Source organism: Leptinotarsa decemlineata, unplaced genomic scaffold (genome assembly GCF_025532065.1).
Source record: "Leptinotarsa decemlineata unplaced genomic scaffold, Ldec_3_MD MMD2_tig00003798_RagTag_RagTag, whole genome shotgun sequence".
In the NCBI taxonomy this organism is placed as follows: domain Eukaryota; kingdom Metazoa; phylum Arthropoda; class Insecta; order Coleoptera; family Chrysomelidae; genus Leptinotarsa; species Leptinotarsa decemlineata.
In genome coordinates this window covers 3257848-3282633 of record NW_027412596.1, presented here as the reverse complement: position 1 = coordinate 3282633, position 24786 = coordinate 3257848, and the positions used below count along the sequence as shown (strand labels likewise).

The 24786-nt window shown below is 35.6% G+C and overlaps 2 long non-coding RNA genes across 2 annotated transcripts in view; one reads left to right on the top strand and one right to left on the bottom strand.

Moving 5' to 3' along the window:
• LOC111515040 (uncharacterized) overlaps positions 1 to 701 on the top strand; it is a 6801-nt gene extending 6100 nt beyond the window's left edge. The window contains exon 2 of the long non-coding RNA XR_002723465.2: positions 411 to 701. This is a non-coding gene — a long non-coding RNA (uncharacterized lncRNA). The remainder of the gene's footprint in view (positions 1 to 410) is intronic.
• LOC111515041 (uncharacterized) lies at positions 557 to 24786 on the bottom strand. Its single transcript, XR_012466227.1, has 2 exons — positions 24552 to 24786; positions 557 to 9920 (listed from the first exon to the last, which is right to left on the bottom strand). It is a non-coding gene; the product is annotated as an uncharacterized lncRNA (long non-coding RNA).

Genomic DNA, 24786 nt, shown 5'->3' with positions numbered 1-24786 from the left:
TCCAAAAAAATTGCACCTCTTTCGGAAATACGCTCACACCTATCAAAAAGAACACCTATCGAAAAGAGAGAGTTTTTGAACTTTTGTCAATTTTTGTACGAGTGTGATTCCATAATTCAAAGATTGACATATACGTTTCGTTGGTTCTTTAACTGTAGCTATTTAATAGGGTGAGTGAGGTCAGCATAAGCGCCTCAAGAGTGTGCTTTGAGTTGAAGATGTGACGAAAATTTTGTGTTCCTTACAATTTTGATAATCATCGTTTTATTATTTGTATGTTATGCAAATTATTTTCATAAACATTTCCTCGGGATACATTCATTCTACTATTTGGCAAAATTTCATCATCATTTCCGGTTTCATTGAAATATCAGCCATTGAAAATTCATAATACGATTCTTAATTTTCAGATGGAGAGTGCCCTGATCAAGACGGACCAATGCCAATATATTTACCGGATAAAGAATTGTGCGCGTCATTCTATGAGTGTTCTGGAGGAAGAGCATGGCTTTTCAATTGCAGTCCTGAAACTTATTTCAACCCTGAGATGAGTGAATGTGAATTTGGTGTCAATTGTGGTAGTAGAGCAACAACCACAACCACAAAAGCAACTCCAATTTCGAAATAATCTGTGCAATGACTTCATGACTATGAACTTGTTTTTTTTTCATTATTTCAAATATAGAATTATAAATTTCTGAGGAGCATGTCTGATTTAGAATTTTCACACTTCAAAACCAAATAATATAATGTCATCACTACTGGTTTGTTCTTTACTTCAAACCGATAAGATGGAATGGGAACCGATAAGGGATTTGTATAGCCAGGTGTAATTATGCTTGAATCATACGTAATTCTCTGAGAGAACTCAAATTATTATGTAAATCGAATGAAACTCACAAATAGAATGATCAGATACAAGGGACCAAAAAGAAAAAAGAATTGTCACACTTCAATGATTCACATGAACTCACAACAATGAGACAACAATCCTTCAAATAAAACTTCTACTTGAAAACCAGCAAGGTATATGATATCCATCATCGAAAAATCGAAACATCGAAACTCATTCATATAATAAAAAAATTTCACTTCAAATGGGAACTTAATTCTGAATTACAATGAAATCGGAAAGAAGAAGTCGAGATTATTGGTGATGCTTCTAGTCTCTAGTCTAATTTCAAACAAATGTTCCAGCTGAAATTCAGCTGAAAATATTTCAAGAAATAATCTTCACAAATACCACTTGACCTGAAAATGTTCTCAGATGTATATCCATTTTTTTTCAACTCCTACTCTGTTATTTTTTGAACAATACCAATCGAGCAACCAGCGATAGATAGAACCACTCGTCGTACGTACTATTTTATCATGCTGTTTGTTCTCATGGTATTGCAAAATAACAAAATTTTCGTTAAATAATGGAAATTGTTATTGGAAATCTGCGAGATATCGTTATCAGAAAAAAATAGCACTATTGCTTCAATACTACTATTGTATGTACATACTTGAAGTTTTGATATCACTTCAGAAACACACATTTTGATGCGGGACATTATCATTTGGAACAAAATTCTAAAACAGTCAGGTTTTGAAAACCCCAATTTGGCATCTTTATTGAAGTATTCTTTGAAATTATTTAGATTGACTTTTTTATTAGAAAAACAAGTTTTTCAATACCTTTGTTGCGGATTTGCCTAAAATTGATGCTTTATCAAAATTTTAAAATTTTCATAATTTTTTTCTCCAAATGAAAAATGTCAGTTTTCTAAAATCTCATTCATAAAACTCTGAACTCAACATTATTTCCAAGAATGGAATTAATGTTGAGGTCAGTTAAGGTAGACATCATAACTTTTGTATTGAAGCCTCTCAATATTTCATGGCTCATGAATAAAATAATCTAATGATCGAATCAAAATATGGTGTGTTGATAAAAAAATATGTATTAATAAAACCGGAATATCTAGAAAATTTATCTCGAGGTAAACATTTTAATAAAAAATTCTGAAAGTAAGATGAAATTAAAGTAAATCCCACATTTGTTTGTTGTTAATGACTAAATCTGTAGATAGCCCATTCCTTACCTGCAATTACCTACCTGCAAATTAGATTTACATCAATTCAGACGAGTTTTTCAACACACGATCACTACAATGATTTCAAATAGAACAGAAATGAACACATGCACATTTCAGAAATTCAACAAAGTCACATTGCCAGATAAGATAAATGTTTGATTTGAAAGGGTTATATTTTTAGGAGTGATTAATTTTTTGGGAAATGAAGTGTGTGTATTTTCTATAATGTTATCCAATTTGGTACTGAAGAGCCTTAGGGCAAGTGTCTTAAGGCGAAACACGTGTATACCAGTTAGGGTGACAGTGTTCCATGTGAGTACAATTTATTACCATTCATTCAAAGTAGAACTCATGTGAATGATATCTGATTCTTATTCCTCCACGAATGTTCGATATACAAACTGAATAGAGAAAAGTGTCTTCTGTATAATTCAGTGTTCATATAGAAGTATTTGTTTCGAAAGAATTTTTCTTTCGTGTAATTCAATGTTTATATGAAAGTAGCTGTTTCAGGAGGACTTTCTTTCAGTTTGTATCTGAAAGTTACTTCTTTGCATGATCTACACATCCATGTATAGAGTTACTTATTTTCAAATTGATTAATCCTTCCTTTCTTTGGAAGATTCTCTCATCCATTTTTTTGTATCAGATGGAGTAGTAGAAAGCCAAAAACTTTCTTTCCCAATAAAGATAAATGTTGTTCACAAATGAATTCCAAAGTTGGTTCGTTAGGTAGCATTGTAACTTCTGACGTAAAATGCATCTAATGGAAACACTTTTTCCACTGAAGTATGGCACTGTATCTCGACATTCGTTTCGCTAACCAAGTGCGCATCACCAGGAGATGATGATGCTGCTGATCTTAATTTGTTCACTTTTCCATTAGATTTATTCTTTCAACTATATAGGATCATGAATTTCAGAAATTCTCCTTAATGTTGATCCAAAAGTAATGTTGAATGAGTTTTTAGTGAATGTTTTCGAAGAAGGATTGCAATTTTCCGAAATTGTTGGATGAGATTTTCATAAAGAATACGAATAATATATCGTATCTTTATCTACATCAGATGGCATTAAATATTGATTGATATTATTGGTATATAAGCTAAGTTTTTTCTTATTATAATGCCAGAATAAGCGTCAGTTTTCCAAATTAGAATATTATAACTCATGATTTAAATTCGAAGTTTTTAAAATTTGGTAACTGATAATAGACAATCTAAAATTCAATAAGAACTAACTGAATATTAATTTTCGAAAAATAATAAATCGATTAATGAATACTGATGTTTCTGATGTGGTTGTTGCTCTTCAGTCTCGAAATCATATCGACCTGCCGTAGAGCAGAAATATGAGTACCTCATTACACTCGACCGGCCTTTCATGGACAAAATTGACATTATCAGCATATAATTGAAACATGTCAGAATTCTGTTAAAAATGAAAAATCAACAAATTATTCGCAAGATGTATAGCAGTAAGATTGTGTTCATCTCTTGATGATGAAAACTCATCTCATTTCAATTACGCAATACGCAATACGCAATTCGTGCGTATATGAGTTTGATGGTTCGGAAAGAAAACTCAATATTCACGTACACACTGTAATGAAAATTATGAAACAAAGTATAGACACATGAAAAGAGTATATTTTTTCCATCACACAATATAATTGATGATTTTCATAATAGGTAGTGAAGAGCATGAATAGATAAATTATATTATTCGAATTTGTAAGCTCCAAATCAATATAAAACAGCAAAATTTCTAGAAAAGAAATTATAATTATTACAACCAAATACATTGGAATAATTATCCACAGACGGTCAGTTCATACACTTAAAGGAAGAGGCGACTAGACCTGATTGGGGATTTGGAATGCCCACGAAAATAGGATCCGCTAATTTTTGGGAATCGCTTCAGCTCGGATGAAAAATCAAATTGCATTTAAATGTCATTCGTAACAAATCATTTACCAAATTAGCAAGTACCAGCCGTCAAAGAGAAATGGGCAAAGAATATCTACAACAGAGAACTATAACAGAGTTTGCAATGAAGAATTATCAAGCAAAACATCCAAAAGAAAATTTGATTTTCCAAATTCAACATATTCCTACGTTTCATGCAAAAATAAACACTTCTTGATGGAAAACATCCTTGAAGAGTAGAACAAATGATATGATCGGATTCCAAGTTTTGAGGAGATTACATATCCTTGAATATAAAAAAAGAGAATGAATTTGAAGGTGTGTGGTTGTAACGACAATCAACCAACGAGTCATGTTTAGCACCTTCAGGAGATGATATTTGGTGTTTGAGAAAGATGTTTGGTGTTTGAAAAAGATGTTTGATGTTCGAGAAAATGCTTATTTTGAATTCATTCCACGCCAGACTTCCAATTTCACCTGTTATTTCAAAACTGATAGTTCTCTAACATTTTTCCAAAGTTCAGATGTGCCAGTTATTCCAGGTGATAAGGGCATTCTTTGGAAATGAGAGAAAAAAACGAATATGTGAGTACGCAAAGAAGGGTTGTTCGCCTTTGAAATCACAGGTTGATTACCCTACCCAATGAATAAATAACTTTATGCACAACTTGTATGATTTTCTGTTGGGTAAAACAACTCGTTTCGCCAAAAAAATATTTACGGTACTTTCTTGGACTTGACACTTTCACACCAGTAAAATTAGTTCCAGGCAGCAAATACTCGCATACCTTTGGAAACGCGTTTTTCAATGTCAACTTTGCCGTCTCTGTTCCTTTTCAATTGCAGGCAGCAGGTACACGCATTCCTTCGGAAAAAAATAACGGGACCCGTGATCAAAGGTTGATAAATCTATCAAGAAAATTAAATACCTATATCTCTGAGTTTCGGTTTCTATTAATTTTGCCAAAAAATGCCTTTTGATTGAGAAAGCAAGGTTTTAACTTTCTACTTTTCCAACTTGATATAAAAAAATGTGGGATTTAAATCGGGATGCGGTCCTTATCAGGATTGCTCAGCCAGATCAGACTTTGAAAATGGGGATTATTTTGTCACATAATCTCAGATTTTGATAATCAACTCTGTTTAAAATCTCTGTTTCAAATCTGTTTTTCCGTTAACCAGCTGTCGCACCCCTACGAACGACAACCCTCAGAAGTCGAAACTTGTGCCAGCTAAGGATTAACGAGGTCTTACCTTTCAACGTGTGATTCCTAACACGTAACAAATCATGTATTCTGTAAACAGTTTGAATAAAGGAGTTTTCAGAAAGGATTCCAAAACACAAAATATTACATATAGAAAGTAGTTATTTTCAATATAGAATTCAAAGTAAAAATAAAGTATGAACTAGTTGGATAGGTTAGGTTAGGTTAGGTCAAAAGTGAGTGGACCCATTCGTCTCTCCACCGCAATCATTATGGCTTACACCTATTCAAATTCGACCAAATAAACCCAGCCAATCAGTTTAGTCAGGTCAGATGGTCCGCAGAGAGGCAAGCACAAAGTATATGCTCTGCTGTTTCATCATTTTCCAAACATAGGAGACACCCACTGTCTTCCGACAGTCCGAGTTTCTGCATATGATGATTCAGACAACAGTGACCTGTAAGGAGGCCCGTTAGACATCGTAATTCATACCTACTGTAGTCCAACAAATGTTTGGTTTCGAACTTCAAAGGGTGAATGACCGCCTTGGAGTGAACCAATTCAGATTTTGCCAGGAGTCTTTAAATCTTCTTGCCATCCACGTGTTCAATGTTTATTTAGCAAAACCTTAAGCAATGTCAATGACAAGTTCTTGTCCGAAAAAGCTACTTGCAGCTCCCTCCTTTGCAAGAGAGTTAGCAGCCTCATTGCCTTTCAGGCCAGTGTGGCCAGGAATCCAGACCAGATACACTTTGTTAAGTCTTCCTATTGAGGAGAGCCGTTTTTGGCCATTTTCTACTAACTTAGACGTTGCTCGGTAGGAACCAAGAACTTCCAACGCCGCTTGACTGTCCAAGAAAATTTTTATTGGCTTATGTGTGAGGTTGAATTCTACCAATCTCTCCACACACAATTCAATAGCGTAAATTTCTGCTTGAATTAAAGTCGCATATTATGTTGATAGCTCTGTCCTAGGTCGGCAACTGGAAACACCTGCACCAGAGTCCGAAGGTGTTTTTGATCCATCTGTGAACAAACAACTATCTGCTTTTGAAATCTCCTTTCCTTGGATAATCCAATCCCCTCTACTCGGGAAAAGTACTGTATAAGGCAGTTCGTAGTTGTCAGTTGGAGGCATAATGTCAGAGGTTATTCCCACTTCCAGTGTCAGCCAGCAGTCAGAGTACTTTGCATTAGATTCATTTGTGCAATTGGCGATGTGCACAAGTCTATATGCAGTCCATCTAGCCTCTCTCTTCAGAAAAATGTGGAGAGAGGGGTAGTTATAGAATAATATCTATGGCCGCAGACGGTGTGATACTTATGGCACCACATATAGCCAGACAAGCCTGTTTGTGAAAGCCAGTGAGCTTCGCCTGAGCCGTTTTCTGTAAGGCCACCAGGTAATTGCTACATAAGTGATCATTGGTCTGACAGTCATCACATAAAGCCAATGGATTTGTTCCACAAATCCTTCGACATATCCACGTACTAGGTGGATATATACACACATATCTAAATATGTGCTTTCATTCTAAAATCCAACCAAGTTAACATAATCATTAAATCATTTAATTTTTTCACATTCCGGAACAATTTCTTCTGTGAATTATTTTTCGGTTGAGTATTGAAAGGATAGAGAATAGAAACGAAAACTCAAAAACTTCAAGTAATAATAATAAACTCCTCAAATTTTTTATGTCATTTATAGGTACACTAATATTTTGATAAAAATTAATGAAAAATCCGTGATTTTTTGTAACTATTGCACGAATACAGTGTACCATGAAATACCAATGAAAGTATCGATTACCTGGAAAGGATCGAAGGTACCGATGAGTGTCCACATAATGTATACTTCAACATAGATTTCAACTGACGGGCAAAACTGTCCACAGGCTATTCTCGAATATCTTCTATTTTCGGCAAGACTTGTTAAGGATTCTTGATGTAATCCCGTGTACATTTTCTAAAAGATAACTAAGGAACTCCTGGGTGTTTTGCTGAGAATGGCCCATGAAAGGAGATTCGAATTTTTCTATTTGACTCTTTGAGGAACTCTGTTTACCACGAAATTGTGAATAAAATGATAAAACTATTTTTATTGGCAAATCTGATGATAATACTATAGATGAATATTCAGCAACCTGTCAGCCTCTTCGTTAAGACGCCTTGACGTTAAAAATAATCTCTCAAAATTCTCAACAAACTTTTTATATTTCAAGAGAGATCGTCGCCAATTGTAGAGCCACAATAGTTTCATAAGTTTCTGTTACACTTTGAAATCCGTAGATGAAACTTTTCTGAAAACAGCGAAAGCAGGAACTCGTGAAAAATGGAAAAGTATTTTTGGTGCTTTCTTTACATTGTGATTTTTTTTCTTCAGAGATTGATATAAAAGTGACTTACTCAATAAGATCCATGGTATATCCGCAGAAAGACAGTATCTCAGGTCAATTATGATGCTGTTGTAACGAAGTTACTAATTTCCCCAGTGGTACTTCAGGTAGAAACAGCTTTTTTATTTGGTGTTATATTATTTCTCCGTTATTTACTTGACTCCGACTTAATGAATACCTTCCTAGGTCAAAGTGCCACTCTCTCGCAATAGAAATCCCAGGTCGCCAATGCGATTTACCACTCTATAGCGATAGGAAACTGTACTATGACAGGTCGCCAATGAGATTTGAAAATCATACGTCATTTGTTAGTACACCGTACCTCCAATGGAGGGCACAACTAGCCCATCACCGGGCACCGCGTAGAACTTTATTTCAAATAATTTCGAGAGCATCTACCAAGGCAGTCATCAGACCAAAGGGTAAGGGAGCCAGGCTTCAACCTGTTTAAGCCAAGATGACACGAACAATACCAAGGCAGTGGATCAGCTAAGAGGGTAAGGGAGCTGGGCTCCTATCGGAATGAAATGAAGACGCTTGGTCGGTACCAAAGCAGTGTAGTTCAATCTCACTTTTAGTTTCGATACAGTTCCAGTTCCATTCGAGTTCGAGTTCCAGTAAATAAAGGCAAACCGGTAGACAAAAAGTAAGTGGATAACAGAAAGAAAAGGGTGAGGTAAAAAGTAGTGGTTCTCTGATTGTTCGATATTTCGAAAAATAATTGACCGTTTTATATTAAGGCCGTGTGAAGAATACCCTTGGTATAACATACCGAGTGGACAATTATATTCTGTGTTGATTATTTTATTTTGAAGAAGGCCGTGTGCTGAACACCCTTCATATTGATATTATTAATGAGTTGACGTTTGCCGAATACCGTTGTAATTAATTTCGTAAACTGATTTTATTTTACATGGGCCGTGTGACAAACACCCTATATTTTTTATTAACTATTATACCGGGTGTACCATTATACTATTGTTAGAATTTGTCAAGGGCCGTGTGCCAAACACCCCTCATGTTGATACCTGTACAACCCATATTAATTTATTGAAATACATTTGTTAACGTCTGATTGATTTGTTTCATTTTACTTCTAACTAAATGCAGCAAGTTCCCAGGATTCGAACCCTGGACGGCAATTAAAACCTAATGTACTGGCCACAATTAATTTAGTCGATACCATAGTGACCCCTGGTGTATTACTTTCTTCACTAACGCTGCCCGGAGCACGTGGAACACACCACGCCGAAAGCTGGCGCCCGAGGCAACCCGTGACCTGAACTCGGCGTCAAAGTGACTCGTAACGCGTAAAGAGCGTTACACTGTCTAGAAGTTGGATAAAAACAATTCTCTGAAAAGAGGACGAGCCATATTCTTCATAGTTTTTCCGAAGAGACTTCCTAGTGGTAGTAAGAGGCTTCCTGAATTTTCAGTATCTCGAAAAGTGAGTAGTGAAAATTCTATTCAGCATTTTCCGATTCACGTAAAATAGTTTCTGATGATATCGTCTCTAATATTGTTTGTGTCAAAGAAACACTTATTAATTACGAAAGAAAGACTTATTCGTAACGGTATTAGAAAAAGTCAATCGTCTTTACTACATTATTTTACGAAATTGTGACAAATTGTCAGTTTTTGAGGGTTTTGTCAATATGGCGTATACGATTATGTGGATGGTGTCTTCACCCCTATGACTCATCCACCTGAACTGGATACTCAGACTTGGAAAACCTTTTTGAGATAATGGCAATCAACACATGAACATTAAAAAACAAAGGTCTGGTTGAAGTAGAACACGTGTCCCACCTTGTCTTATACATTTTTGAGAAAGAATCTCATTCACAAGGCAAGCTTCTGAAGATTGAGAAGAAATATAAATCAAAATACTTGTGAAAACCATCTATTCACTCAAGAGAAACTCGAATTCTAACAACTTCCTCTGGAACAGGGGTCTACACTTCTGACGCTCACATTGTTCAGTGGGATCATTTCTCGATCTTGATTGAAATGGTATCCAAAGGGACATGTCAGGACTTTCGGTACGCCATAAGCACACAGTACATATTTGTTGCAATTGCAGACATGGGATTTTTCGTAGTACATGTCGTCGTATTCACAGTAATTTTCTGGTATGACCAAATCTTCACCATAATCACAACGACCTGTTGATTGGTGAAAGAAGAGAGAGTCAGGGCATTTGAAGGAATACGTTGCGCTTTTTATGCATACAATGAACCGAGTACAGTCAGTACTATTCACTACATAAGTTCCTTCTGATATGGAGGGTGATAGCGGACACATACCTGAAATAAATAATATATTTTTGAGAGTAGGTTCATTCATGCAATGCTTTACAAATCATTCTCGACTAAGTCCAGCTTTTTCACTAAGTTCATTTGCTGAATGATCTTCAAATGCATGTTTCCGAGAGTTATTAAGTTGCCGGTCAACGTAAAACAGTTGAGAACAAAATTTCTTCTGTTGATTTCAAGATTGAAAAACTAATTTGACATTAAAAACATGTATAAAATTATGTTCAAAATAATATTCAATTCAAGTACAATTTCAAATGATTTTTCAATCATTTCAGCGTTTCGAAGAAGTCTCAATAATTGTAACTTATATGTCTCCAACCAACTAGAACGCTTTCCATCAAGCATGCAAGATGGCAACCAATCTCTAAAGAGGCATATGTTTTTGGACACATACAAAAATCCGTTGGTGATCAGAAGTACAGTTATCAGACAAAATCTTATCCAGGTATCATTGAATTCTGGGAAAAATTACATTTATCGACTTAGTATAACGATTTCAAAAGAAATTTATTTTTATATGATCAATCAATCATACTCAGTTTCTATTGATAACAATATATTACTCGATAGCAGCCTCGTTATAACTGATTAAGATAAGAAATATAATTATTCAACAGCTAATGATTCAGATGCAACCATGGAAAATGATAAGATCGTGACTGATCAAACTTTGTGTTCGGGTTTATAGTGCATCTGGTCTGATGATTTGTGTGTTGAACAGAATGATTTACAGTTGAAAAACTGTATCATAAAAGAATGGCAATTGAAAACCCACCTTTTTTTTAATTGCTGATATATTTATACATACAATTTCTATCAGAGGAATGTATTAATGAAATAAAAAAAATCTGTTTTTCCGTTAACCACCTGTCGCACCCCTACGAACGACAACCCTCAGAAGTCGAAACTTGTGCTAGCTAAGGTTCAACAAGGTCTTATCTTTTAACGTGTGATTCCTAACACGTGTTGGACGATAGCAAGTGAAAATCGATCGTTCAGACTGGGGTTTGAACCACCGACCAACACGGCAGTCAATTCGAGTGAGTAAACAAAGCACCCACGTCGAACCGACTGGCTACCGACCGAATATTAGGAATAACACTTCTGTCCTTTTTTTTTGTGCGGCATATAAGCATAAATATGTACAAAAAAGATGATAATAAGGGCGCTAAGTAGTTTGTTGTGCACCGACTAGCCTAAACCTAAAGCAAAACTACTAAACAACCCAGGTTCGCGAAAACTGTAAGGTGCAGAACCGTCCTACGAATAAATTTTACCGGTTAAGTTATATCTATCAAGGCGAAATGTAAATATAGAATAAGGCAAAGGAACAAAAATACACCCCTTCAACGGATTTATTGTTCACTTATACTACAAATGAAACGCTTATACAAAGGCACAGACAAAACCATATGTAAACACCTATTTAGCGAGGTTCATTACTTTCGGAAACAATCATCATTCAATCAATCAGTTTTCTTTTCTTGTGACATTTACATGTATAGGAATAGTCAGTTTGTGTTGAATATACTGTAAACAATTCAAGGAAAGTTATGAAAACATACAATAAAATGTTTATCAAAATAGAAGTATAGGTGTTTCATACGTTATCGAATAATAAAAATTCATCAGGAGAGTAGTACGAAGTCACAAGACCTTATTTCCTTTTGTAGAATGTTAAAACATTTTTGGGCCCAATACATTAGGAGCAAATGAGGAAATATTCAGCCTCGTCCTTTTTATTCGGATGTTACTTTTTTGTCTCGTATTATGTTTGTGTATATCCATATTGTATATCCATATTCATGTGTGCTCTGGAAAACGTATAAACATAATTCATATATGTATAAACAAGGAACTGTCAGTATATTGAAACTTTTTTAAATATTTACGAATGAACCCATCCGCGGAATTTCGAAAATATACCCCACAATTCGTTTTTGAATGTTAAGAATATCGCGTGCATGAGTTGCATTGCCCTATTTTAGCCGGGATTCAATTTGGGCATAGTAAAAATTTAGGAGCTGATAAGTATAGAAAACAGTACGAAGGTTGGCAAACATATATTTCAATTTTGTTATTAATTGTTCACATTGAGGTTTCTAGTTCGAGAATTCATCTAGATGAATTCCCAAAATTTTTGCCGGTTCGTGATAATTATTCAGAACTGTATCTTTTATGAGAATCTGCAGATTTTCTACATTTTATTTTGACGATTGTGTATCCTTATAATTTGTGTTTTGTCAACATTGCAAAAAAGGTCACGTCTTTTGAAGAATCTTGCTACTTTATTTATGGTATCATTACATTTTTTTCTAATATTTTCGTATCTGAATCCAGATGATTCACGTGCAAAATAAAAAGTATGGGCCCCAATATTGAGCCTTGTGGCTCTAGTCAAACTCCCAGTCTTAGATACGATAATTTTAGTTATTCCGTCATGTATAAATTGTAAGGTGACTATTTGTTTTCGATTTCTTGAAGGATGAGACCCTTTCATGTGCTAAACCTCGCAAACCATATGTTACCAATATTGATAGGAACTTGTCATGGTTAACACAGTCTAATGTCCTACTCAAATCACGAAATATTGCAACAGGGCATTCGTCGCCATGAATCATATCTATCTATTCTATTCAAGAATGGTAATAACCTATTGAGGAAAGCATATTCAAATATTTTTGAAAAGCTATAAAGTACTGTTACTGATCAGGATTCCGCTAAAACAACACCTCAAATAAACCTTTTATCGGTACTCATCTAGTGATGTGTAGATTCTTATGGCAATTCCTCGTCCATACGGTCGAAATAAGGATACCACCATCAATATGATTTCGGAAATTTGCAGTTTAGTCGCTACTTACAAGGCAATAAGGTTCAAAAAGGGCTTACCCCATTCATTTCGCCGTGTTCTCAAAGGTAGTACTGTTCGGGCGAATTTTCCATTTACCATAACTGAGAAAAACATCTGAAAAAAAGGCATTCTCGTAAATAATTTATTTCATAATACATCCGCGCCAATAAAAATAATGAGTGACAAAACTATACGCTTACCTCCCAATGCTCGACTACCCTAACATTGTCGGAAATGTTTTTAAGCAGTCCAGAAGAAATAATTCATTTGATCATTCATCCCAATCGATAATTAAGGATATTACAAGGCACGGCAGCTTTATATCCATCAAAGACGTAGTTTCATATTAGAAAACCAGAATTTGCCTAAAATCAATTCTTCCGGACGTTATCACTCAGTTTCTCTCGCGAATGCCATAGAGCGGACTGACGGTAAAAAAACGTTCACTTTTTTCTTTCAAAAAAATTCACGAGTCGGCTGTCTATTCGATTGGAACTATATATAGGGTATTTCACAAATAGAATTGTCCTGATAAAATAATTAACATTCAACTATTCACAACTAATCGTAACATAATATTTGTGTGCAGATTTTCATTGATTTCAAGAATCGAGAGATTATTTCTCACTGATAAAGGCGCCGTCTGAGACGATGATTGACGTCTTCAATTAAGACAGGTTGGAGCCTAACTCCCTGACTCTTTCGGTTTGTGTTTGTCAGAAGGTCAAATGGAATATACTGACTTTGGGATGGCGGCATAAAAGTCCTAAGACATTAGTACTACCCTCCACGGTATACCCCTACCTGGCTGTGGATGAAAAGAGGATATGGGGGCCTGGTATTCAACGTTTGTTTGAAGGTGATTGACAATGTTTCATGATGAATTTCACTAGTTCGGACTTCCATTGTCTAATATATAAAATGATTCGAAATCCCTAAAACCACTAAAAAAAAGGAGAATTAAAAATGAATAGCTGAAAATAACAAGTATATTAAGCAAAAATAACTTGAAATGAAAGAATAGTGAAATAAAATACAAGTAAAAATAGAACGATTGAACAAAAAATGAAAAATATAAAGAAATAAAAATGAAAATAAAAAGTTAAGAGATTCCAAGCCAGGTTATTTCACGACGTTTCGATTGTTAGTATCTACAATCATCTTCGGGTGATGACTGGACTGATTCCTCCGAGAGATGACTATTTATTGGTCATTCGAGTACTTTCACTTATCCCCGCTTTCCATTTTTTCCGCTTCACTGGTTCAGTGGGAGATGACCGTTTGGCGGGACTTGGTCATTTTTCGCTTGATGATGGGTTTCCATGTGTTGCGATTCTCTACGCCAGCTTGTCTGAATACGTTGTTGAACAACATGTATGCGGCTTCCTTGAATTTTCTCCTAAACCAATGTTCCTCTCTGTGGGTGATCTCATCTTGGGAACACTCGATGTGGTGTTAATGGTTCCACGCATGCTCTGCTATTCCTGATTTGCTGGTTTCCCTTCTCTGTGTGTGTTTCTTGTGCTCGGCAATGCGAATATTTAATGGCCTCTTAATCATCAACTTCATCAACATGAGTTCACGGGAATAAAGGAATCTTTGTTGTGGAAAGGCCTAAATTTCGCCATTGCACCAACATCTGTGACCACTTTGGAGATAATTTCTGCAGTGGAATCCACCAGTTCCCTCATTGACCAGACCGAGGCAGAAGAATTCAGATGAAAAATCAGAGAACAGCTGGATCGAGACCAGTTTCAACATCTAACATCAGCAATGAAGAACGTAGAGCTCTATACGGCCACGTTGTGACAACACAATCAAGATCCCACCTGCAGTTAATAGAAACTACTGTGGTGATGGATACTGTTCTCTACGAACAGAAGAATAAAAAGCTTTTCAGAAGGGACGATACTCAAAGATCGTAAGGGACCCTACTGCATCAATTGAAAGGAAGTTGTACCAGATTTTGAAAAAACAACAAGTCCATTTTTCAGACAAGGAAAGATCATTGCTAACACCGCACCGCCGTGTATGGATTACCCAAAATCCACAAGAAGGACGTTCCGCTCAGACCCATCATCAGCTCCAGAGATTCGGCTACTCAAAACTTGTCTAGATTTTTACTTCCCATAATACAACCCTTACAAGGAAAAACATCGTCTTTTGTGAAGAATTCAAGGCATTTTGTTGAACTAATAGGGTCAATTGAAGTCACACAGGAAGATCAACTAATTAGTTTTGACTTGGAAAGCCTTTACACCAACGTTTCAGTCGAAAAAGCACTCCAAATTATACAGAGAAAGCTATCCGAAGACGGGAACCTAAAAGAGAGAACGAATCTACCTATAGAAGTGATTATGGAATTACTTGGATGCTGTGTACGAAACTATTATTTCCAACTGAAGGACGAATTATTTACACAAGTTGAAGGACTGCCAATGGGATCGCCACTTTCATCAATCATAGCCAACATATATGTATATGGAGTGTTTTGTAACTCTGGCTATTGAAGAAGCCCACAAGAAACCTCGAGTCTGGTTGAGATATGTTGACGAAACCTTCATAATATGAAACCAAGGGAATACTGAACTGGAACACATCAACAGCATGAGACATTCCATCACTTTCACAATGGAGAAGGAAATTCACAAGGAATTGCCATTCTTAGACGTTTTGGTGAAGAGGATCGACACTAAGTGGGAAACATCTATATACCGAAAACCCACTCACACGGGACAAGAGAAATCGTCAAGACTCTATTAGACCGTGCTTTTGGGCTCTGTAATACGAAAGAAGGTCTCGAGAAGGAACTAGACATCATCAAAAATGATCTTTAACGGAATGGCTACTCCAAAGCGATGATAGAAAAGACTTTGGCTGAAAGACAGCAGGAGCCTCGCAAGGAAGAGAAGCCGTCACAACCAGTGCTTGCACTTCCCTACATCAGAGGATTATCGGAGAAGATAAGAAGAATTGGTTCCAAGTACAACATCAGAACCTGCTTCAGATCCGGTAACACTATCCGTAGCAGCCTCACGAAAACCAGGCCACCAAACGCGGAAACGATTCCAAGAATAGCATTTACCGGATACCCTGTGAGTGCGGAAAATCCTATATTGGTGAAACTAAGAGGCCATTAAATGTTCTCATTGCCATGCACAAGAAACACACACACCGAGGGGAAACCAGCAAATCAGAAAGAGCAGACCATGTTTGGACCCATCAATACAACATCGAGTGGTCCCAAGCTGAGATCATACACAGAGAGGAACATTGGTTTAGGAGAAAATTCAAGGAAGCCGCATATATGTTGTCCAACAACGTATTCAGCCAAGCTAGCGTAGAGATACGCAACATATGGAAACCCATCATCAAGCGAAAAATGGCCAATTCCCGCCAAACGGTCATCTCCCACTGAACCGGTGAAGCGGAAAAAATGGAAAGCGGGGATAAGTGAAAGTACTCATAAATAGTCATCACCCGAAGACGATTTTAGATACTAACAATCGAAACGTCGTCAACTAACGTGGCTTGGAATCTCTTGACTTTTTATTTTTATTTTCATTTTTATTTCTTTATTGAAATACCTAGCTAAAACAACGATTGAAATATAAACAACAATAAAACTTAATTGGCGCTCCGGGGAGACTTCATTTATTCCAGTGGTGCATTTGCTTTTACGGCTGCAGGAAAACCCGGAAAAACCTGCAGCACCACATCATCTGAAGATATTTTTTATTTTTTGTTTATTCGTCCTATTTTTACTTGTATTTTATTTCACTATTATTTCATTTCAGGTTATTTTTGCTTAATATAATTGTTTTTTTCAGCTATTCATTTTTAATCCGCCTTTTTTTAGTTGTTTCAGGGATTTCAAATCATTTCATATATTAGACAATGGAAGTCCGTACTAGTGAAATTCATGGGGCCTCATACGACAGAGTGTCGGGGTTCAATATTGGGGGGGGGTCGTACAGCATAATCTATAGCTTCCCTACATACATAATGAACGACAGTATGTATATCTTTCGGTTTACAATTCAGAAGTATTATTTTGCGATAGCGAAAGTATTATTTCGCGTATGAAGAAGTATTATTTCGCGATAGCGATAGCGAAATAATACTTCTCCATCTTGATACAAAAAAAAATGTGAATCTTATCAATCGTTTTACATCATCTGAGATTGAAATGCAAGTTGAAATAAGCCTGATTTGTTGACTTTTTATACATCAAAGTTCCAATCTACATTTACATGGAGTCTTCGAATGTTTTGCATCACCAAAAAATGAGCATAAAACCATTCACACCTGCTGCAAAAAATCAGAACTGAGAATGATCATTCGATGGATTTGAACTATTATTTTGGTCCACATTTCAAATGCATCCGAAGATGAAATGGCGTTTTTTAACGAACGATTTTTTCGAGAGTGATTCATCAGGTGTGAATGCAGCCGCTGATCTTGAAGGTGAAAGTCAATGACAAGTAGTGGTGGAAAAATCGTCCAAAAATCAAGTGATTGATGATTCGTCGACCAATGAAGTGACTGGTGATTGGTTGAAAAATCAAGGTATTTATAAAGATAATGGTTTGTACGTTACATTGGACTGACCCATTTATCAACCAATGTGAATGATGGTTTTAAACAACCGATTCCATCAGAGTCTACCCAAAAACAATTGATGTTTTAAACGATGCTACTCATTGCTTATCAACTTGTTTCCGATATACTGTAAAAGTGATGCGGTGTCTAAATGCTATTAGCAGCCTTAACAACAAGTAATCTTTCGTAAATAACTCCGCTGAAGTAACACTAAATAACGATAGACCGTTGTAATATTCTTTACTACTATCCACCATTCAACACTGTTTTAATTCAAAACTGATTTCGTGCAGATCGATAGAAGGTAGTACGTTTTATACTTCGGCACACTGATACTCAGCATTACAAAAAAGTTTATTTACAAGATTTTCGATTTTTTCGATATAGTCTGCCACAAGATTATGAATTAAAAAAAAATCATCTATTCATCATATTATGGTCGTCAAGCAATTCCTAACGTGGCGGTAAAAATCAAAATTTTCAATGAAAGCTTAAAATATTGACAATTTTGTTGCACATTTTCCAAGTGAGCTTCAACGAGTATTGATTTTACCAGAAGAGGTTCTGTCTTACTGATTGATTTAAAAAACAACCACCTCCCCAATCAAGTCTTATGTTTCTCACTCGTTATTTGTTGATAAATGGTTTTCAAAATATTTTTCTCAATTTTTGTATCCATCTCCCACAAAGGGGTTGTTGATACTTCTATTAAAAATACTAGTAAAGAGAAAATGACAAGTCTCAGCGGTCAATCGTTATCCGATATTACTTCTACGTTTTACGAAGTTGTTTACGAAAGATTTCTTGGTTTTGAAGCTGATAAGCATTTAAACGCTTCATCACTTTTCGGATGAATAATCGGAGTTCAGGAATGTTTCAACCAAGTTGTTTCTGAAGAGTGTTAAATCCACTATTATAACCATTGATTGGATCTCGTTCTGCGAATACCTGATTGGAAAAAAAAGCTTCACTCTTTGGTCGGCTCAAGTGAACGCTTGAGAAAGAAGAAATCTTCCAAAGAAAGGAAAAAGCAATCAATTGCAAAATGAATTCTCCACAAAAATGTGTAGATCATGCAGAGAATAACTTTCAGACACAAACTGGAAGAAGAGTCCCTCTCAAAAAAATTACTTTCATATAACCATTGAATTACACGAAAGAAAACGAACTTGGAAAAAACAACTTTATAATATAGTTAGGGAGCTAAGTAATTTCGTTATTCCATAATCATTTCTGATTATATATATATATATATATATATATATATATATATAATATTATATATATATATATATATATATATATATATATAATATATATATATATATATATATATATATATATATATACATATACATATACATATACATATACATATATATATATATATATATATATATATATATATATATATATATATATATATATATATATATTATATATTTTGTTTGAATTTTCCCCAAATGAACTAGATGGGATTGAAATCACAAAAATAGGGGGGAAGTCCCAGTATGGTGTGTCCATACTTTTCAACAATACTCTCAAGGGCAAACACTTTTCCAAATGTTGTCGTTTGTAAAACTTCAATTAGTTATTCTCTTATTAGTCAGTGGGCTATGCTTGAAGACTGGCAGTAAACAATTCTGAAGAAATGAATTTCAAACGTTCAAGCCAGTCTCGAATACACCTACACAGTAGGTTAAATGGACTGACGCCTATCAGAAAACAACTACTCCCCTGGCTAATACCACGAAGGGCGTTGGATTATATCCGACAGGCGTCAGTGCAGGAATCTTCACAATTAGTTAGTTGTTGGTATGGTAATATAAATTGTGATCCATCAAAAAACTTTGTATTTCATCTTTCCTCGAATTTTTATGATGAGCTGTAGCGAATTATAGGGAGCGTTGTCAAGAACTATTGAACTATCCGCATCCAAATTTGGGATCAATGTGTATGAGAAAAAATGTATCAGAAAAGTTAAACTCCATGATGAGTTTGTTATGTATACATGAATTGATTACAATAAAATTTGGCATATGGATATAAAATTGCCGTAGACACAACTCTTTCAAGTAACTTTTTGTTAAATTCGATCTAGGAATGCATTTTTTCAATTTTTTTCAAAAAAAAAGTTGAATTTGACAAACACTGAACGTCTGTGGGTCGCAGTTGGCCGCATCATTTCAAGTTAAATTCAAAGCACAAACAAGTGCCGAAGTGAAACTTCATTGAAACTTTTCGAAAAAAAAAGTTTCCCATATGGTGCGCACTTTAATGGTGACACTGTATATTATAAAAGTAAATCATCTCCCAAGTATCCCACAAAATTTTCGGGTTCATGTCAATTAACAATTGAGCAAGAGCAATTGAAAATGTGAGATCGCGCGCGGTACATCTTGACGTCACACCAGGCAACGAGCTTCGAGCGATGGCAACCGGGCCTGTAGTTGGAGATTATGAATCGCTGCTGTCGACAATTCAATTTCCTTCAAAGTAATGTATATATCAATTCTGGGTAACTGGCATTTTTGAGACAAAAGTTCTATGACAAATAATGAGTCCCTTGGGATTCCAAGATATAATTTCGGATTTTTCTCTATGACGTAAATAGATCTTCGCTCAATATTGTTTTTCGAATTTCAGTTTTGAACAAATATTCCAAAGTAGAATCTGATAATGTATCAACATAAGTCATGTCTGATGTAGCCGAACTCTCACTGTCCTCGGGGGAATTTACTCGTAATTTTTTTCCAATACTTTTTTTATAGTTCTTTAGAACGATTTCTTTCACGGTGGTATATAATATAATATTTATGGTCTGTGTAGCTTTTGATCTTTGAAAAATCTGTTTATTAACTTGAATTTCAACATCAAAGGTCTTTTCCTGTGTACCTGCTTAATCAGACATGCTTTGATTTTCAGCGATATCTCGTTACAAGTATTCAACAAAATTTGCTTTTCCTTTTTTTTTAACAAACGGTGGAGCTTTAGATATATGGGCCGTCAGTCTATCAATCTGGCAATCAAATAGGTATATGCGAAATTACGCCTGGTTTCAATATGATTTTTCCCACTTTCATAGTTTTGATATACATGTTTTTCTAAGTCTTTTTCAACCTAAAATTCAAAGTAGTGCTCAGAATAAACTATATTTTTTTTATTATTCATTATCAATCATACTTACATTAAAATGATATTCACAATAAAAAAGCATCCCCTTGGCAGATACAAAGTCGGTCCTCCGCATAGCGCGCTGCAATGACTTTCGTGATTTTAAGTTACTTGGCAGTGAAATAAAAATTTTGTCTAGTGCAGTTACCAAATAATTCTTGCATTTAGGAACGATGCAATACTTATAATGTCCTTTTCTATAATTATTCATATTCACGCAGTTGACACACTGCAGTAAACAACACACAACTTGCTTTCTACGGCTTTAGCACACGTATTTCGCTTATCCGCCAGCACTTCCTTGTCGCCGCCGAGTGGACTGATGTGACGTCAAGCTTGGACACGCCCCGTTTCGGTGAACGCCACATTCAACTATTAATTTGAGGGGGAAGATAAAGAGTGAAAATTCAAATTTTTAGCAGATGTACTATTTGAAACATAAATTTTCAAATAATGAAATAAAAAAAATTGTTAAAAAATAACAGAAAAGTCTTTTAGAAAAAAAATAGTAATTTTTCACTTTTCAAACACCCTGTATAGAATTTTGTCCTTTCTGCATAAACCATTCTCTTTAGCAAGTAAAAGCATAAAAAATGGCTTCTTTACGATAAGTGAAAGTTTTGGTCTTTTTGGTTCTCTTATCTACCACTGCGCCGTATCTACTGATTGTTTGATCAAATATTACCAAATTTCGTACTAATAATATTTAGTTGGATCGATTTTCTTTGTGCTTCAAGAGATATGGAATCCGTTGTCGATCATCACGTCAAGACAATATTCATCATAGAGTTTTCAGCTTCAGGAGAGGGAAATGAGAAAAACAGGTGAAATATCGTTTTCTTCGAACTCCGCAGACACTGTCAATGTGGTTGAAATCCTTATGAAATGATGCCTTTTCTACTCCCGAATTCCAATATGATGCCGGATTGCCGCACTAAGGCAGAAATCTTGGCCAGACCAACGTAGAATACGGCTTTTCTGGGTTTATTTTATCTGTTTAGGGGATATATCAAATTGCGGTGTGGAAAGTGGATATTGGTTGATGATACTGGTGCGCCCTCCAGAATGTATCGCGGCCAGCGGTGGCTCGTCAGAGGAGGCAAGGGAGGCTTAGCCTCCCCATAAAATTTGAGACTATTCATCGCAATAAATTAAAAGATATTGTCAAATAATTATGATTATTTCTTTTAATATTTGGGTATCATTACACTTCGTAGTACGTACCACACTGTATACAGCATCAACAAACCTCAAACGCACCGCCCACGAACGAATAACGAAGAAAACATCAACCCGAAATGATAAATGCTAAGCAAGGGGGCCAAGCCTCCGACCGCTTTGAAAAAACACAAGCTGCGCGAGACCGATCCAGCCAGCGACATACGTCCCGATTTGTAATTTTAGGTGCAGAAATCATAGCTAATTTCAAAAACTACACCTCACGATTTGGTCAAATCGTGAGGTGTAGTTTTTGAAATTACTATGGATCTTCATCAAGTAATGGCCGAATCAATCAGACGGATGGGATGACGTGACGGACCGGGACTGAAAAATATTTCGGTAAATTGTTTTAGTGTTTCTTGATAATATTTGTTATTTGTGTATAAAACAGGCAGTATTGTATTATAGCAGTACATTTTGGTAATATTTTTAATGTGTTTTCAAAGTGTTTTCTTTCAATTTCAAGGTGTTTCCAGTTTTTTACTTTTCGGTAAGTTTTTTTCCATTTATTATGGATAAGTTGAACGAAATTAGGAAATCTGTCGATTGGTTGCTGAGAAATAATTTTAAGTCTACAGTGGGCATATATTATTAAGAAAAATATAAACAAAGAGATTGAAAGTGTTTCTTTTTTTGCATGGGTAATTGATGAAACTACCGATATTACCTGTACATCACAACTTTCAATCGTTTTTAGATATGTCAAAGATGGTGATATAGTAAAACGTTTTATGGGTTTTCATGATGTTTCATCTGGGCGCACAGCTGACGATTTGTTCAATTTTGTTAAAGGATTGTTGAAGGATGATTGAACGTACTCCTTGTTCTTCCTCTTCAAGATGATCACTTGGTGATTGAAACAAGTGTCGAGGTGTTGAAAATAACGGTTTGATGTTGGTATTGAACTCCAGTAATATTCAACTTGTTAACAGTCAATACAAAAATTCGAAACTTTTTCATTTCATCCGCTTTGTCAGATCATTTAGTATATTACGATATTTGATGGAATTGTCGGATACTTGATTAAAATCCATAACGTATTTAATGAACACTTCATTATGAGATTTTCACTAAACAGCTTTACAAAAACGCATCACGTGTTTTGCTATACTTCCTCAGGCGTATCTTTATTGTCTTTATGATGTTGATCTGAAAAAAGTCGATATACGCCACAAATTGATTTTTTTATTGAAATTCCAGGAATTTCTGCAAAAGTGAGTTTTCACACGATGCTGAATACCGTATAATAAAGCCTTCGGATAGAGTTATATTATTATTTTCGTTATTACTTTCCGAAGGTTGAGCTGGCCGGGTCCGGTCCCAGATACATTTGGGAGGGGGGCGCTAGTATCATTAACCAATGACCACTAGGACCGAAAATCAGGTGCGCTGAGAAGATGCAATTAGGCAAGATGGGCAGACTTCTGCATTCGCTTGGCCAAGATTTCTACCTTGCTGGTAAAAGCCGACATGAGATTCGAGAGTAGAAACGGCATCATTCCATCAAAGACTTCAGTAGCCAGAACAACCATCTTAACAGTATGGTCTGGAGAGAATCTGCGGAGTTCAAAGAGAATATATTGATATTTCATCCGTTTCTCTTCTTCTTTTTGAACGAATCTCACCTGAAAGTGAACACTACTCGACGAATATCATCTTGCTCTGATGGTCGAAAAGAACTACATCAGTTTTATTAGCTAATACAAGCCTGAGAGCAGTTAATTGTCCACTTCTCATTTCCAACGGTTACAATACCCCCGGAGCATGAAGTAACATCAGTGTTTTATCAATACCATGAAAGTGAGTAGTTGATGATGATGCACTCTTGAGGCCTTATGTCGATGGATATAAGCTCAGACTGCATATACATACATACCGACAGAATGTGAATTAGGGACTCAGACCCCAAACCTGGCGTCAGGAACCTCTATATCGATTATTTTTATCATTAGCATTATTATTATTTTTCAACCGAAGTTTGCGCTGATCAGACTCTATTATCTATCCGCCGAATCCACGATTCACTCAGGAAGGTGCGGCAGCATTATCAACCAACCACTCCTTCCCACACCGTGGGGTAAATGGTCAATGGGTCCGAGTATCATGGGCCCTGAGCAAGCGCAGGGAGCCAAGAATGACAACCTTCTGCATTCGTCAGGCTGGATTTTTGCCTTAGTGCGGCAATCCGGCCTGATTTTGAGATTCGAGAATAAAGAGAGCATCATTCCACCAAGAACTATAATATTGACCATATTGACCATATTGACCTTATTGACCATATTGACCATATTGACCATATTGGCTATATTGACCATATTGACAGGTTGATGTAGTTATTATCTGCAGAGTTTGAAACGAAAATCTCGATATTTTATTCGTTTTTCCTCCTCTTTTCGGACGTTTTTCGTCTCGACATGAGCTGTCAGCTCCTGTCACGATGTGTGGAGATTTCTGCTTTTCATTATCAATATTAATGATATTATTCATTATTATTTTTTACGAGAGAAGATGAAGACGAATGATTTGATAAAATATTGTAATGAGAGTACTGAAGATTTAAAGAAAATATTTCTGATCAATGAATGGATTTTCAAAATCCCACCAATATTTACCCACTTGATATTGCATTACGGTTTAACTATTTTTTTTTTATTTCGAAACACATTCCAGAAATAACTGTCACTAATTTCACTACTGCACATAATCAATTTCATATTGTTATTATTCCTACTATTATTCTCTTTCTGAATTAGGTATTTGTCACCTACCCCTTGTACAAACTGCGACGCAGATTATCACAAAAAGAAATAGTGCGAAATGCATCGTTTCTGATCACTTGGAATTACTAAATTGTTCATGTATTTAGTACTGAGAAATATTTATAGGTGAATTACTTTGTGACAAATTTTATCGTTTTATTGGTCTCAAAGGGAAAGATTAACGAAACAGTTGAAAAAATTATTTTAGACGTCTTATCTCGACAACGTTAAACCTAAAACTTGT